Source organism: Lactuca serriola, chromosome 4, assembly GCF_051521515.1.
Source record: "Lactuca serriola cultivar US96UC23 chromosome 4, Lser_US96UC23_V15, whole genome shotgun sequence".
Classification (NCBI taxonomy): domain Eukaryota; kingdom Viridiplantae; phylum Streptophyta; class Magnoliopsida; order Asterales; family Asteraceae; genus Lactuca; species Lactuca serriola.
In genome coordinates, this window is record NC_136411.1 from 212,961,734 (window position 1) to 212,974,575 (window position 12,842).

A 12,842-nucleotide genomic window follows, 5' to 3' on the forward strand; every position below is an offset into this window, starting at 1 on the left:
GATAATTGAATAATTTTTTTCTGGACATGCAATTGCCTTGATCAATTTTATCCTTATACGTGCGTGCAAAATGCTGGTAACTTATTAATCAAAACATAAAATATCCAAACATAATTTTGATTGAGAAACAAAAATGTTAATTATCTTTGACCTTCGTGATGATGGAAAACAGGAATGTTCACTGATGTGAAATAATATACGATAACGGGGGAAAGAAAACATGGATGATAAACGATAATAGATGAAAGAAATGCAATGAGGAATTATATATTTACCAAGCGAAAATTGAATCTGTTATATTTGCTAAGATAAAACTGCATAATTTAGATGTTTAGTATATATGCTTAGGTGGAACTATAATGTATATTACCTATCTCCATATATATCGGAAAAGTGAATATACATTACAGCCACACCTAAGCTTATAGATACTAAATCTCATTGAACTACGTCGTTTTATTAGCTAAAGATTGTAATTAGGGATTCACAATTAACACTTGATGTTATAGATTTAATATTGAAGCAATAATTTTGATAGGGAAGCAAAAATGTTAATTATCTTTGTCCTTTGTGATGATGGAAAACAGTAATGTTTACTGACGTGAAGTAATAAACGATAACAGGAGAAAGAAAACATGGATGATTAAACGATAATAGATGAAAAAAAATGCAATGGGGAATTATATATTTACCAATTGGAAATTGAATCTGTTATATTTGCTAAGATAAACTACATAATTTAGAGTTTTAGTCCATAAGCTTAGGTGGGGATATAATATATATTATATATCCCATATATATATATATATATATATATATATATATATATATATATATATATATATATATATATATATATATATATATATATATAGGGTTAAGTTATTTTGTTTTTACTATCTATTGTGTGCATGTATGACTGATTCTGGACCAATCATTTTAGTTATTTTAAGAAAGTAATTAATGCATATTACATGTTGAAGATATAATAGGTATTAATTACATCTTCAACATTTAATAAGCATTAATTAATTTCTTAAAATAACTAAAATGATTGATCCATCAATCATACAGGCACACAAAAAAGATAGTGAAAACATTTGGACCTAACTATATATTAATATATATATATATATATATATATATATATATATATATATATATATATATATATATATACAGAGAGAGAGAGAGAGAGAGAGAGAGAGAAAGGAAGAGAGACGGGATCAGTGACGAACTCTATTGGAGAGAACCAACGAACTAACTAATATTATGATCTTATTTAACTAAATAGGATAAAATGAAACTGAATTCAATGGAGGATTTGAATTGCACAGTTAAATATATCTTATTTTGATTACTAGTATGTCAACTTACAACAAACTAAATATAGATTCAATTTGATATCTGATGAAAGAAAATTATGCTTCTGTTAAATGCGTAGTTAATCCTTAGTTCAAAATTATGATAAACGGGGCTAAATTCACTAAAAGATCTGATTCGAACAGATTAATTATTGTTGATTTCATTTAATCGCAATTTAAATTAAAACAATTGATAGTGAATTTAGTTAAATGTATGAATTTTGTGTAAAACAGAAAAAGTCTAACTTTAAATAGAATGATTTCGAATGAAATGCATAATACAGATGAAATTCGACATAAATAATCCCAATTGGACGTATAATCAAGTTTATAAAAGTTATATAGTTTGCAAAAGACTAACTAGCAGCATATTTGAAATGAAAATCGAGTCTACAAGATAAACTATGCATCTGTTAAATGCATAGTTATAATAACCAATATATTTATGAAAAAACTATATGTAAAAGTAATTTAAAAAACTCAAGGTTAAAAATTAATATAATTACTTCATTTCATTTGATTTTAAAATACCTTCCACTACTATAATTTTTTTAGTTTATACATTAAATGTACAAGCTTTTGATGTATGCATTATAGTTACTTTACTAACTTGTTAGTCAAATGGATTGTTATGGGTCTAGTTATGATGCGACTTGTGAGTTTGTAATAATTTGGATAGTCCAGGATAAATTAGTTGGTTGTAATTTCATTTTTTGTTTGGTCGTATATCATATAGACAATTTTGTCCCTATATTCATCTATTGTCCTATAATGGTAGTTTGGTGTAATTGTGATATGGATTGCAGGTTTATGAATATTAATGAGCCATATAATAGATTAGTTATCTAAGATTCTGTATTAATGTCATAATTTTGTTTGGTATGGTGCTTATTACCCCTGAAACTCTCTCGGTCAAGTATTGTTCCAACATTTTGTATTATACTACTTATGATGTTGGTTTAAAACCTGAACGGCGGAAACGTTCGGGGGTGGAGGACGTCCTGTACAATATCACAACAATGCATTATAGTAAACAAGCAATAACATCATCCATTGCATTAATAATATAATTTTTATACAAGTGTGTTTTGTATAATTTATAAGACACCAAAATATGAATCAAAATAAGAGATGCGTGTTGAACATGCTCCATCTTCTCAAAACCAGGTCATCGGTACCTGTCTACTGGTGACTTGAGAATACAAGTTATTTTGAAAGCATAGATCAGCATTAAAGCTGGTGAGTTTATATGTATTTTAGTGTCCTTGCTTGTATGAAAGTGTTTGTAAATGTTTGATGTAAATGTTTGTAAATGTTTGTATCTCCTAGAAAATCCTATATTTTCTACTAAATAGCAGCTTTCTACCAAGGCCCAAATGTTGTGTGTGTTGTGTTGTTTGTAAAAGTGTATCTTTCCCAAGTATGACTATCATTACCAAAATATAGTTTACATAACCGTTTATGTTAGAAGATCACAATGTGAATGCAATGGGAAATTAACAGCGTACAGTAGTATTGTACGTAAGTAACTACCAATGTACTAACTACCTTAAACTAGTTTGTTAATTAAGGTAAAATGTGATATGATTGTAACCATACTTGATAGACTAGTATAACACGACGCTCTAGGGCATCGAAATGGTATGACATTAGTCACCCGTAGACCTGCAGGTCCCACTGTAGCTAGCAGCAAGGTGTAGGATAGTCAATCCCGTATAGATCTATACACCAATTCACGCTCTCCCTCTAGGAGACTCTGGTTGCAAAATGTGACACATCAGTATATTGCCATGCCATGAAGTAGTGGCTCACATTAATTTTATAGTGCTCTAGTGTATTGTATGTATGTTCTAGTGTATTCTTTGTTCTCTCTGTTCTAGTGTATTGTATGTTCTCTTTGTATAGTGCAGTGTATGTTATATTTGTTTCTCATCATACTTTGTTCTCTCTGTTTCTCATAATAGTATATTTGTATTGACTCATGAATGAACTGACTCTTGTATGTTTCATTGTTCTAGTAATAGTAAGTAGTGACTTCCTAAACTATACCTATTATAGTTTACTAGTATGTTGTTTCTATGAATAGACATATTTCTACTTCTTTGTTACCTAAATGTATTAAACTGAATGAAGAACTATAATTTCTATATATACATAAACATAATATATAACTAAGATCAAACGACCTTCGAACAAACAACCGATACCCTAAGTCCACAACCAAACAAGCAATAGGAAATAAAGCAAGTTATCAGTCCTAAGTGTTTTCAATCCTACTTATATAACTATATCTATATAGACATGATTTTGATAAAGTATCAGTTTAAAAGAGTTTAAATAACGAGATTAATATGTAAAAGAGCTTGTAAAACTATTTGAAGCAATTTGTTTGGAAACACACTTTGAAGCATAAGAAATATGTGTGTTTAATACTTATTAATCACATGTGATTAATATAATAACTATAATGTTTCAACTTGTATTCCCCACCATAAAATCATTTAAAAGATAAGTTAAGGGGTATGAACTTACCTGTATTGAGTGGTTTGGATGAACGAGTGGTATAGGATGCTAAGTGTCAAGTGAAGTCTTAAGCACACACACGGATCCTATTTAGCATATAATAACACATATATGCATAGAATTAGTATTTATACAACTACTCATGTAAGGAACACACCCTAGGACTTAGGAAACACATAGATTGAAGTGTTAGAAGTACAAAGGGTTGCATCTAAGGAGTTTAAGGCCACACTATGATGTTTACGGACATGTGTTCACGATCATATGAGTTTACGGCCATAGGGTTTACGGCCATATGAGTTTACGATCGTAAAATCATTAAGTCTTGTGCCAAATAGGTGATTTAAGGTCTTAAAAACAACATGGAAGTGTTCTAGACCCAATACAAGCCATAAGGAAGTGTTTATGTCCAACTAGAAGACCTAACAAGGGTTTACGGCCATGGGAGATGCTCCTAGTCGTAAACTCTCTTTGATCTTGGATATTGGGTGATTTCAACCAGCATAACTAGTAAGTAATACACAAAGAAAGGTACTTACGAGTTTAGAAGCCCTTAAGGGTGTTTAAAGTCCAAGAACTTAGTAGGTGTTCTTGGTGAAAATGAAGAACACTTGATCAAACCCAAAAGATGATGTTAATGGATGGAAATCGATGGTTTATGCTAGTTAAGAAGATGTAGTAACTAGACAAGGGATAAAACACTTACATCTTTGAAGAAAAATGAAGATCCTTGATGATAGTTAAGAGCAAAGCCTGATTTCTTGGCTTGGAAATGGTAAAAGTGTTGGAAAATGGCCGAGTAATATATATATATATATATATATATATATATATATATATATATATATATATATATATATATATATATATATATAGCCAAGAGTTTACAGCCACCATGAGTTTACGGCTGTAAACTCATGTGTCCTGGCCGTAAACTCCTCATAAAGGGGTTTATGGCTCGTTTGATGGTTTTGAACTTCAGTTGATACATCCTAACACTTAATCCTTTGATGTACTAGGCTTAGAGTGATCAAACAGACTCTAAACAGTGCTAGAAGATAGCAGAAACAAGTCTGACTTTGATTGAGTTGAGTGGTTGTACAAGATAGAAATTTCGGGTTGTCACAGTTATTGGGAAGCGAATAAAACTTATGATGTTGTCTGAAACTAAGTATCTCTTAAATAGTTTTATCATTCTATCATTGTATCTTGTCCTATCATTTTTGTTTTATTGTTTAGCAATCTATTATTTTGTCTTAGAATTAGTTTATCATATTATCACTATATCTTATAAGCTTATGTTTGTTCTATTGTTTAGCAATCCGTTGTTGCATGATTTGTATCTCAAGTTGTATCGTAGAATTAGCTTATCATTCTATAAATACTTGTATATCATTCTTTATTTTTTTTTCATTTACGATTGCTTTTGGATGGTATTTTGATATCAGAAAGCATATTAAACTGAATCGGAAAAAACCGACCGGTTAACACCTTAAGATCTAGTTTTCTCAAAATTGAAAAGTTGAGCGAACACACTTTTTATTTACAATTAATTTTGCAACAAGATTCACATGTGCATGTTTAAATGTATATGAAATAGAATTGGAGAAAAAAATTGAAAAAAAGTTTATATTCATGTACATATACAAATGTTTTTTTTTTAAATGTGCATATGCATCAAATATGCATTTTTTTGAAATTTATTTCTTTTTAAAAATTAATTTCGAAATATAATGAATAATTTTGCAGGTTTGATATATATATATATATATATATATATATATATATATATATATATATATATATATATATATATATATATATATATGCAAATAAGAGAAATATTCCTTATATTTTGAAATTAATATTTAAAAAAATTTCAGAAGAATGTTTATTTAATGCATATTCACACTTATGTATATGCACATACTTAAAAGAGAAAACTTTAAAAATGGTCCCTATGGTATGCATTTTTTCTGAGATTTAGTCAAAAACTCGACTTTTTTGGATTCATGGTCATTTTGGCCACATTTCTATGTGTAAATGTTCCCTACGCATATTCAAATGGTTGTAACCATTGGGTTATTTATTTTCCATTTTTATTTCATTTTTTTAAATCGTGTTATTTCTTTACTTAATTTAATAGTTAAAAAATAAAAGGGGTCTCACCTCTCTCTCTCTCTCTCTCTCTCTCTCTCCAATATAAGTGTGTCTTCTCTAGAAACTGTAAAATGTGTGTGTGTGTGTTCAAGAATAAGGAACAATGTCTATTCTTTCCTAACAATCTGGAACCCCAAATCTATTTCTTCATAGTTTCTAACAAGATTTCTTCAACATGTACGTGTTCAAGAGTCTGGAACAAAATCGATTTTGATACAAAAATCTGGAACACATTCATTTTGATCCACACTCAAACCATCGTCTCTACCTCTTCCCGTGTTTCTTTTACAAGGAAATCAACATCTAATTGGCTTCATATATGGGAAAAAAATGTTATGGATGAAGAAGTGGGTTAAATAACTGACAACATAATCAATGCTTCCTAGAGGTGTGGTTTAAGAGAAACTTGGTGAAAACACAAATTCCCATCTCGCAATCGAACGGTTTGAATCACTTCCCATATATCTTGAATCGTTTGACTTATGTGGTTTGCTAATGGTGGTGCTTCGGGTATTGTAAATAGTTTATCGTCTTCAAATCAACATCAGATGATGTATCAAACTTAAACGCCATTGACACATTTTTTTAAAGAACTTTAATTTCACAATGACATATAGTCTTCAAATCCACATAAAAAACATAAGGACTTGAGTATCAACCTGCAGAGGTTTCAATCGGGATCATTAGGCTCGAAACCCTGACTTAAATTGTGATTCTAGAGCCAGAAGCTGAAAGGAGTTTACCATATCCAGTTGAAAGAGGAGAAAGAGATAGGAAAAATGTGTATACATAGCTGGGGTAAAAAGGTCACTATGTTTCTTTTTTCTGTCTTTTAACCCATGACTGATTCCTCACACATGGGTATCAATGCTTGTTTTAATCAAAAATTCATTTTAGGTGTATATTGTTATCTTCCTTGATTATACATTTGTATGTATTGAGTGCAGCTACAATTTGGATTTCAATTAGAAGTAAAAACAGAGGCTCCATTTTGAACTTATTAAGTTGCACACCAACTATTTACGGAAATGCACCAATAACTTCAATTTGTTCATCCCCAACCTAGTTGTTTCTTGTTTCATAGCTACAACATATTAGACATCACCTTTCAGAATTATTAAAACCTAGATATTAAGAGATATTAAAACACATGAGAGAGTAGGGGTCAATGGTTTCTTATTCGATAATGATTATGATGGTGGTGGTGGATGCTTTTAAGGTCACTGATAAGGGGATAGAGATTAAAAATGGGTAAACTCACTTTTTTATAATGAGATGATGAAGATGAACAGGATTGAGAGAGAAGTTTAATTTTGTGTGTATGTGTTTTTGAGAGAGAGAGAGAGAGAAGAGAGAGAGAGAGAGAAAGAAAGTAAGAGAAACCTTTCTTATTTTTTCGTTATTAAAATAAATAAATAAAATTAATAGATTTTAACAAAATAAAAGAAAAATAGAAAATAAATACGCCAACGGTATTACAGTCATTTCAATATTTACAGGGAGCATTTATGTATAGAAACATGGAAAAAGGGACCATGAAACCAAAAAAATCGAGGTTCATACTTAACTTCAGAAAAAACACATACCACATGGACCATTTTTTGCAGTTTTATCTACTTAAAATACACGTGCATATATATATGCACATTTAAAAAATATTTTTAATATCTCTATATTCATAGGAATAAGCATATGACATATTTTTATTCAAAGTATATGCATATGCATATGAATAGCTATATACATATTCAAAAGTATATGTATGTGTGTGTATATATATATATATATATATATATATATATATATATATATATATATGAGTAAGTATATGCATATGCATTAGATTAAGTATATACATATACATATGAGTAATTATATGTTTATGCATCACACTAAGTGTATGACATGCATATTTATAACTATATGCATATGCATAAGAATAACTATATGCATATTCATAAGTGTATGCATATGAATATGACTAAGTATATGTTTATCCAAATGTATATGCATAAGAATTAGTACATGTATAAGTCAAATAAACAAATATGATTATGTTGATGTATATGCATAAGAATAAGTTTGTGACAAATACATATACATATGCATATGCATAATATGGCATATGCTTAAGAATAAGTATATGAATATTAATATGATATGTATGTGCATACGAATAAGTGTATACATATTTATAAATATAAGTATTCAGATACATATGAATAAGTATGTGTATATTGATATCCATATGCATAATAATAAGTGTATGCATCAACCAATTAAATAAACATGATTATGCTTATGTATATTAATATGCATAAGAATAAGTATTTGACATATGCATATTCATATGCATTGATATCCATATGCATAATAATAAGTGTATGCATCAACCAATTAAATAAATATGATTATGCTTATGTATATTAATATGCATAAGAATAAGTATTTGACATATGCATATTCATATGCATATGCATATGAATAAGTATACGCATATTTAGAATGAGTTCATGCAGATACATAAGAATAAGTATTTGTAAATACATATGAATAAGTATGTGGATATGTATATACATTTATATAAGATTAAGTGTATACACATTCATAATTATATGCATATGCAAAATAAGTGTGTGTGTTTGTGTGTGTGTGTGTATATATATATATATATATATATATATATATATATATAAGAATATGTGTTCGCATATTAATATAATACATATGTGCATATAAATATGCGTATGTATAAGAATACATATATGCATAAGGTAATTAAATACATATGCTTATGCTTATGTATATGCATATGCATAAAAATAAGTATATGTCATATGCATATTATTTAATAGGGTTATGAAACTTTGGTCCTTACTTGACAATTTTGTAACATTTTAGTCTATTTTCCTATAAAATTACTACATTTTTGGAACCAAAATTACAAATATTAGTTGTATTTAGAGACCAAAATGTAAATCAAATGAATATTCATTTGATCAAATTTACGAAAAATTACTATAATCAGAGATAAAAAAATATTCATTTTTACTTGGAAAAAGACCAAAAGTTTTAAGAATCTAAAATGAGAATCTAAATTGTAAGAGAAAACATTTGTGGGTCATGTCTAAGTCAATTACCAAATCCTATTTACTCATCTACAGTAAACCAACACATTACACATTTGAACATTTCTTTTTCAAGAAAACATATGCATTTGATTAATGCATATGTTTTTTTTTTAGAAAACAAAGTAAGCATACATTGTGAACAAAAAATTTATTAACAGTAAAGTTAACAACCATAATACGACATTTATTGACTAAAAGAACTTACTTTTGCATTGTGTAGTGTCAATTTGTTATGTGTTTGTAGGATGCTAAATTTTTGTGCAAATAAAAGTAAAATTTTAAAATACGTGATAAAAACAAGCTGAAACACAAAAATTGCAGAATACTAACAAATAAATCAGATTTAAATATGCTTGCATTAATAATTACAAAGTATTGAAAATTAAATGTAAAGATACTACTTAAGTTGAAATCTTACTATGTATAATATGTTTTATTTTTCCTTTAAAGAACCAAAAATCTGATCATTGACCAGTTCTTCTATTTAAAGTATAACATCCCGTTTATTAAATAAATAAATTAATTAATGATTGTATAATAGCCCTAAAATCAATAATTATATTGCAAGGTGTTGGTATCGAGGAGCTAACTGTCATAATTTTAGAATGATGGGTTAAAAGTGTAAGTTTTGTATTGGTTTCGTAAATAATTATGAAGGGAGGGACCACTTGGTAAGTTATTGGGACTTAATTTGAAGAGATTTCGGAGGCTAAGGGGTTGTTAGGTAATTGTTGGTCTTAAAATGAAAGGAAGTTTAGGAGAAGGGTTGTAATGGGTAAATATGGGAACTATTCAAAAAGAATTTTATGTAAAGGGGCCATTCCTGCCATTATGGATGGTAGTTTGACAAGGCACCGTATGTAACTGTTTCATTGCTCTCATAAACACTAACCCTAAACATATGTGCAGCCGTCACCCTCCATCCTTGTGCCTCCCACCACCGGCCGCCACCCCCACCCTCTTGGTCCTACGACCATTGTAACCAACACCATGTCGTGTGTCACAACCATTGTTGTTCCAAGGTTGCTGAAAACGAAGATCGCGTGGGAGGACGACATTCAAACATAGATGGAGAGACACTTGTCGATAAGGCCACCGTTGCCGCCACCATCTTCGGCCGATGGTTCCGCTGCTGCTGCTGTCCCTTCGAAGATGATGGATGAGACGATGCCATGGCTGGTGTAGCTTTTCTAAATCGCTAATCCTCTTTTTCTAATTATTATACTGATCCAAGTTCCATTGTTGGCAGATGTTGATCCATTGCCATCGCCGCTCACCGCAGGTGGGTGATTCGAGTCGTTTTCCAAGCAAGGACTTGCTGGTGGGTGTTGCTGCTTGATGTGGAACCAAAAGAAACAACCGCCACCACCATGAGGTGGTGGCTGCCATCCCCAAAACTGTTGAATTCGCCACCATGAGCCACTAGGTGGGTGGATGGACCTTTTGAGCAAATCAAAATCGTGTAGGAGTATGTGTTTTGTTGTGTGAGGGTTTGTTGGCCGGAAAACCAAGAACAACCACCACCACCACCGTGAGGTGGTGGCTGCCACCATGTACCACTGTGTGTGTATCTTAGTGAGTGTGTGTGTGTGTTTATTTGAGACTTAGCATTGTAAATGTAATTAGAAAATTGAATAATGAAACGAAATTCTAACCACCACCGGCCGCCGTGTTAAGTGACGGTGTGCCTTGTTCGTATGCTTGGACTAAATGGGCCAATGAAACCCTAGTGGGACCATTGAAACCCGAATGGGCCTAATACTGCCCTGATTGACCACAAAGCCCAAACAAGTGACTAATGGGCCTAGTGAAACCCTAATGTGCCTTTATGACGCCTAATCGATCTAAGGACTTAACTTTTTGGGCCTATTGGATTATGATTGGGTTGGAAACCCTAATTAGGTTTTAGAAAATCCTCATTAGGGTTTAGAAAAACCTAATTTTCGATATATGGGCCTTGGACTTATCAGGACCCATATTTGGGCCATTGGAATGGAATTATAAATTACACCCAATCACACCATATGACTTATCTAGTAGAATGATGGACTTAATGGATTAAGTCCTTCATGGGTTAAGTGAGAAACACTTAATCCTAATTGTCATTTTATGTGAAACTCTAATTTCACTTGGGCCTTGAGTTGGGCCTTTCCATTGGGATTTGGTAATTAGGTTATTAGTGAGCCATCCAAGAATAATCATATGGACTAGAATATGTTGATGAGATTTAGAGTAAGGCTCATATGAGAGTTTGGGCCAAATTTGGAAAATTGGGCAATAGATGCGCCATATTTTGGGCCTCTAAGATTATGAGATATTGGGCCATTAGAAATGCCAAATGTTGGAATGGACTAAATGGTTGGGCCTTTGAATAATACTATGTAAAGGTTTGGGCCCAATTTGGAAAATTGGGCCATATGTGGGGCTTTGATTCATAGTTTGACCTTTGGGCTTTTGGATTGGGCCTTGAGCTTGAATCAAGCTAAGATAGGGATAAAGTAGTCTTTTACCCTAAGCATGGACTTATGGATATATTTGGAGAGCCAATTATTAATTGGGTGGTGTTTTGATATTGACAGTTCGGGAATCTGTCATCCAACAGCTGGGGTTGTGTCTGCGGGACTTCAGTAGTGTGAGGTGAGTTACCTTCCAGTAGAAGTGGGTCGAAGGCACCAAGGTCGACCCACTAGTAAGAGTTATAGTAGAGATAATTTTCATTGTGATAATTATCTGGTATGTTTCTATCTTTTATGATTATGTGCTAGTATGCTATGATGTTATGTGATATGTGATAGGAGGGGTAGGTTAGACCCCAGTACCGGTCAAAAGGACTGAAGGGGTAGTTAGTACCTAGTTTATGAAATATGTGCTATGATATTATGTGGTAGTGGTAGGGGTGAAATAGTCCCCAGATACCGGTCAAAAGGAACGAAGGGGTAGGCTAGTACCCTGATATGCTAGGCAAGGTTAGGGGTCGAAAGGACCGAAGGGGAGGCCAGCACCCCGATATACTAGGCAAGATACTAATCGATAGGACTGAAGGGGAGGCTAGCACCCTGATATGATAGGCAAGGTAATGGTCGACAGGACCGAAGGGGTAGTTAGTACCCAGTTATGTTATGCATTATGTGTTATGTATGGTATGTGGTATGATTTGGGAACTCACTAAGCTTCATGCTTACGGTTTTCAGTTTTGGTTTTAGGTACTTCTTTTTCAAAGGAAAGGAGCCGGAAATTGCAGTGCATCAAACTATGTCTTCCGCACATGAGATCTTTAGGATTATACTCTGATATTTTTTTATGATGACATGCTTTGGTTATTGACGTATTGGTTTCGACATGATATATTATTATGGATGTTTTCTAATGGAATTTTTGGTCTTAAATTTTGGGATTTTACAAGTTTGTATCAGAGCCTTGGTTTTAGGGATTCGGGCACACTCTCGGGTGTGTCCGAACTCAATCTAAGGATTTGGTATGAAAATTTTCAAAAGTAAAATCATTTTATAAAAAGGAGTTTGAAAAGAATTTGAGAAGAGAAAAGAACTTTGAAAAAAACAAGGTGTGTGATGCGTGCAATCAGCCGAGCTCAAGTAAGTTTTCCCCAAGATTCCCATACATGTTATGTTATGATATGATATGTGTATGAGAAATGTATGCTAGA